This window comes from Hyla sarda, chromosome 8 (genome assembly GCF_029499605.1).
Source record: "Hyla sarda isolate aHylSar1 chromosome 8, aHylSar1.hap1, whole genome shotgun sequence".
Taxonomy (NCBI): domain Eukaryota; kingdom Metazoa; phylum Chordata; class Amphibia; order Anura; family Hylidae; genus Hyla; species Hyla sarda.
The window spans coordinates 66,580,260-66,585,920 of NC_079196.1; positions in this window are offsets into that span (position 1 = coordinate 66,580,260).

A 5,661-nucleotide genomic window follows, 5' to 3' on the forward strand; every position below is an offset into this window, starting at 1 on the left:
GATGCACACTGATATTATGGTGATACAGGCGGTTGTTCTTCTGATACTTGTAGTTCCCCAGAGAACTGTAGGTTGTCTCTATCTGCTACTTTTTGTGTAGCCCATAGCAGCTGTGCAACTGCAGGTGTCATCCAGGCATCCCATGACCTAGCTATCCAGCTTTGAAGAGGATTATGATTTCAAATGCAATCTTGAAAACCTCAAAGAGTACCACCAAACTAAACTTTTAATATATTGTTCCTCATGTTATTATAAGACACTTTGCTATTTACTTGCTGTTAAAATTCGCAACCTTTGTATGTTTTTAATGTGATTGAAAAAACGGCCACTAGGTGGCTCTGTTCTGTTCCCAAACAGTTCATTTGGTCTCCTCCCGTACTTGAAGAAGTCCAAACTCAAAAAGTGCATGAGGGGCATGGCGAGGCACCGGTCTCGCAGGCTTCGGTGATGTCGCCCCTGCTGGGGAATGATCATGCAAAAACAGAGAGCTCCAAGTTGCTTAGTTCTCATTCTCTACTAGATTAACCTTTTCAACTGGCAGAAAATACTGTTAACTTTAGTATAAAAGTGGCGACTAAAACATTAACTACCTAATGAACTACAAGTCCCAGCATGCATTTCTTTTAGTATTGGGAGTTCTTGTATACATTCATCTTAAATATCGAAGGAATGGTGACATGTGTTGACGTTATCATGTCATTGTAATCTCTGTTGCAGCTGAAATGAGTGATATATGATACGTGAGGCTACATTACGGTTGCGGAATACGGAGCAGCTCTGGGATTATGGCCCTTATGGACTATTTTTTACATCTTTTGTTATTTTTCCCTTTTCATAGTAAATTCCTTTTACATCTACCCTCCTATTCATGTGTTTTATACATGTCGGAAAAACCTTGGCAGTTTTTGTTTATTTAATCTTTCTATCAAGAGTGAAAAATCACAGCGTAACAAGGTGTCGAAAACAGGGTGATCAATTTCATAAAACTCTCAGATTGTGTAATCCTCCCCCCCCCCAAAAAAAAAAAACAAGATCACTTTTATGGAATATTGGCTGAAAGTGACAATTAAAGTGGGAAAAAATAAAGAAATGTGGGCGTAATTTGGCGCATGGAGTTAGTAAATAGAGTTAAATCCACTTTCCTATATTTTTTTTTTCACCAAAATTTACACAGAACTCCAAAAGTACATGAAGGTCTATGTCAGTATTTTCTAATCAGTGTGCCTCCAGCTGTTGGCTGTCCGAGCATGCTGGAAGTTGTAGTTTTGCAGCAGCTGGAGGCACACTGGTTGGGAAACACTGTTCTAAATGACTAAATATTTGCTTTAAACAACCAAATATTTGCTCATTCACTACTAGATTAACACATGGCTCTATGTAAGTGTCAGCCAACGGCTGTCTGGGCATGCTGAGAGTTGTAGTTTTGCAGCAGCTGGAGGCACACCGGTTTGGAACCACTGCTCTAAATGACCAAAGATGTGCTTTAAATTATGAAATATTTCCTCCTTCACTACTAGAATAACACAAGGGTCTATGTATATGTCAGCCAATGGCTGTCCAGGCATGCTGGGAGTTGTAGTTTTGCAGCAGCTGGAGGCACACTGGTTGGGAGACACTGGTCTATGGGCTGAGATTCTCTAACCTAAAGTTCTCTAACCTCCAAACAGACAATAATTTACTATCACCATATGAGAGGAGTCTCTTATTGTAGAACTACAATTCCCAGCATGTAGGAAGGATAACTACTTTATCCCCAGCTTTTGCTGGATGTCAGTGTGTGCCCAGACCTGTGTCTCTCCAGCTGTTTCACAACAGCTGGAGAGCCGCAGGTTGGGAAACAGTGCTGTATGCTGGGACTTGTGCTCCCACAACTGCTCATCCACAGGTTTCATAAGCCTACAGTCTGCTGCTCCCCCCGCCGCTATTTATAGGACAATCTGCCATTATTTATTGGATTAATACTGATCCATCCCACTCACCCCCTCCTCAAGTTACAATTGGAGCCACTCTGCGCCTCTCCAGCCTGACTGCTGTCCAGAGAGAGACACGCGAGCCGCACACACTCCAAACAAAAGCCTCTTTCATGCCTGGGTGAGCACCCCCAGGAGGCAGCCTGGCTGTGGTCTAATGCCCAACCGACCCCCTCTAAATCCCAACTGACTACTGCAGGCAACCTGCCACTTATTTATCCCCCCTGGTCTAACTGATTGTGAAAGCCCCCAGTCATTCATTCATCCATACATACCCAAGTGTGCAGTAAGCCAGGGCAGCCATCTATCCCCTACTAATCCAAACCCATGTCTACATTGCCCAACAATAGAGCCAGGTCCAATTAACCGTCATCCGCATTAACCCCTTATTAACAAGGACCCTTTTAATCTATGTCAATAAATTTCTGGTCATGCCGGAATTGACCATCTATTGACATAGCAGAATTATATTAACCGCTTATTTCATAATCCGGCATTTCCAATAGTCACCTTACCTAATATTTTCCCCAATATATGGAAGATACTATCTATTCACCAATATAAGGAAGATACTATCTATTCACCAATATAAGGAAGATACTGTCTATTCACCAATATAAGGAAGATACTATCTATTCACCAATATAAGGAAGATACTATCTATTCCCCAATATATGGAAGATACTATCTATTCACCAATATAAGGAAGATACTATCTATTCCCCAATATATGGAAGATACTATCTATTCACCAATATAAGGAAGATACTATCTATTCCCCAATATATGGAAGATACTATCTATTCACCAATATAAGGAAGATACTGTCCATTCACCAATATAAGGAAGATACTATCTATTCACTAATATAAGGAAGATACTATCTATTCACCAATATATGGAAGATACTATCTATTCACCAATATAAGGAAGATACTATCTATTCACCAATATAAGGAAGATACTATCTATTCACTAATATAAGGAAGATACTATCTATTCACCAATATAAGGAAGATACTATCTATTCACCAATATATGGAAGATACTATCTATTCACTAATATAAGGAAGATACTATCTATTCACCAATATAAGGAAGATATGGAAGATACTATCTATTCACTAATATAAGGAAGATACTATCTATTCACCAATATATGGAATATACTATCTATTCACAAATATAAGGAAGATACTATCTGTTCACTAATATAAGGAAGATACTATCTATTCACCAATATAAGAAAGATACTATCTATTCACCAATATAAGGAAGATACTATCTATTCACCAATATATGGAAGATACTATTTATTCACCAATATAAGGAAGATACTATATATTCACCAATATATGGAAGATACTATCTATTCACTAATATAAGGAAGATACTATCTATTCACCAATATATGGAAGATACTATCTATTCACCAATATAAGGAAGATACTATCTGTTCACTAATATAAGGAAGATACTATATATTCACCAATATAAGGAAGATACTATCTATTCACCAATATAAGGAAGATACTATCTGTTCACTAATATATGGAAGATACTATCTATTCACCAATATAAGGAAGATACTATCTATTCGCCAATATATGGAAGATACTATCTATTCACCAATATATGGAAGATACTATCTATTCACCAATATATGGAAGATACTATCTATTCACTAATATAAGGAAGATACTACCTATTCACCAATATATGGAAGATACTATCTATTCACAAATATAAGGAAGATACTATCTGTTCACTAATATAAGGAAGATACTATCTATTCACCAATATAAGGAAGATACTATCTATTCACAAATATAAGGAAGATACTATCTATTCACCAATATATGGAAGATACTATATATTCACCAATATAAGGAAGATACTATCTATTCACCAATATAAGGAAGATACTATCTGTTCACTAATATAAGGAAGATACTATCTATTCACCAATATAAGGAAGATACTATCTGTTCACTAATATAAGGAAGATACTATCTATTCACCAATATATGGAAGATACTATCTATTCACCAATATAAGGAAGATACTATCTATTCACTAATATAAGGAAGATACTATCTATTCACCAATATAAGGAAGATACTATCTATTCACTAATATAAGGAAGATACTATCTATTCACTAATATAAGGAAGATACTATCTGTTCACTAATATAAGGAAGATACTATCTATTCACCAATATATGGAAGATACTCTCTATTCACCAATATATGGAAGATACTATCTATTCACCAATATAAGGAAGATACTATCTATTCCCCAATATATGGAAGATACTATCTATTCACTAATATAAGGAAGATACTATCTATTCACTAATATAAGGAAGATACTATCTATTCACCAATATAAGGAAGATACTGTCTATTCACCAATATAAGGAAGATACTATCTATTCGCCAATATAAGGAAGATACTATCTATTCACTAATATAAGGAATATACTATCTATTCACCAATATAAGGAAGATACTATCTATTCACCAATATAAGGAAGATACTATCTGTTCACTAATATATGGAAGATACTATCTATTCACTAATATAAGGAAGATACTATCTATTCACCAATATAAGGAAGATACTATCTATTCACCAATATATGGAAGATACTATCTATTCACCAATATAAGGAATATACTATCTATTCACCAATATATGGAAGATACTATCTATTCACCAATATAAGGAAGATACTATCTATTCACCAATATAAGAAAGATACTATCTATTCACTAATATAAGGAAGATACTATCTATTCACTAATATAAGGAAGATACTATCTATTCACCAATATAAGGAAGATACTATCTATTCACCAATATATGGAAGATACTATCTATTCACCAATATAAGGAAGATACTATCTATTCACTAATATAAGGAAGATACTATCTATTCACCAATATAAGGAAGATACTATCTATTCACCAATATATGGAAGATACTATCTATTCACCAATATAAGGAAGATACTATCTATTCACCAATATAAGGAAGATACTATCTATTCACTAATATAAGGAAGATACTATCTATTCACCAATATAAGGAAGATATGGAAGATACTATCTATTCACTAATATAAGGAAGATACTATCTATTCACCAATATATGGAATATACTATCTATTCACAAATATAAGGAAGATACTATCTGTTCACTAATATAAGGAAGATACTATCTATTCACCAATATAAGAAAGATACTATCTATTCACCAATATAAGGAAGATACTATCTATTCACCAATATATGGAAGATACTATTTATTCACCAATATAAGGAAGATACTATCTATTCACCAATATATGGAAGATACTATCTATTCAATAATATAAGGAAGATACTATCTATTCACCAATATATGGAAGATACTATCTATTCACCAATATAAGGAAGATACTATCTGTTCACTAATATAAGGAAGATACTATCTATTCACCAATATAAGGAAGATACTATCTATTCACCAATATAAGGAAGATACTATCTGTTCACTAATATATGGAAGATACTATCTATTCACTAATATAAGGAAGATACTATCTATTCACCAATATAAGGAAGATACTATCTATTCGCCAATATATGGAAGATACTATCTATTCACCAATATATGGAAGATACTATCTATTCACCAATATATG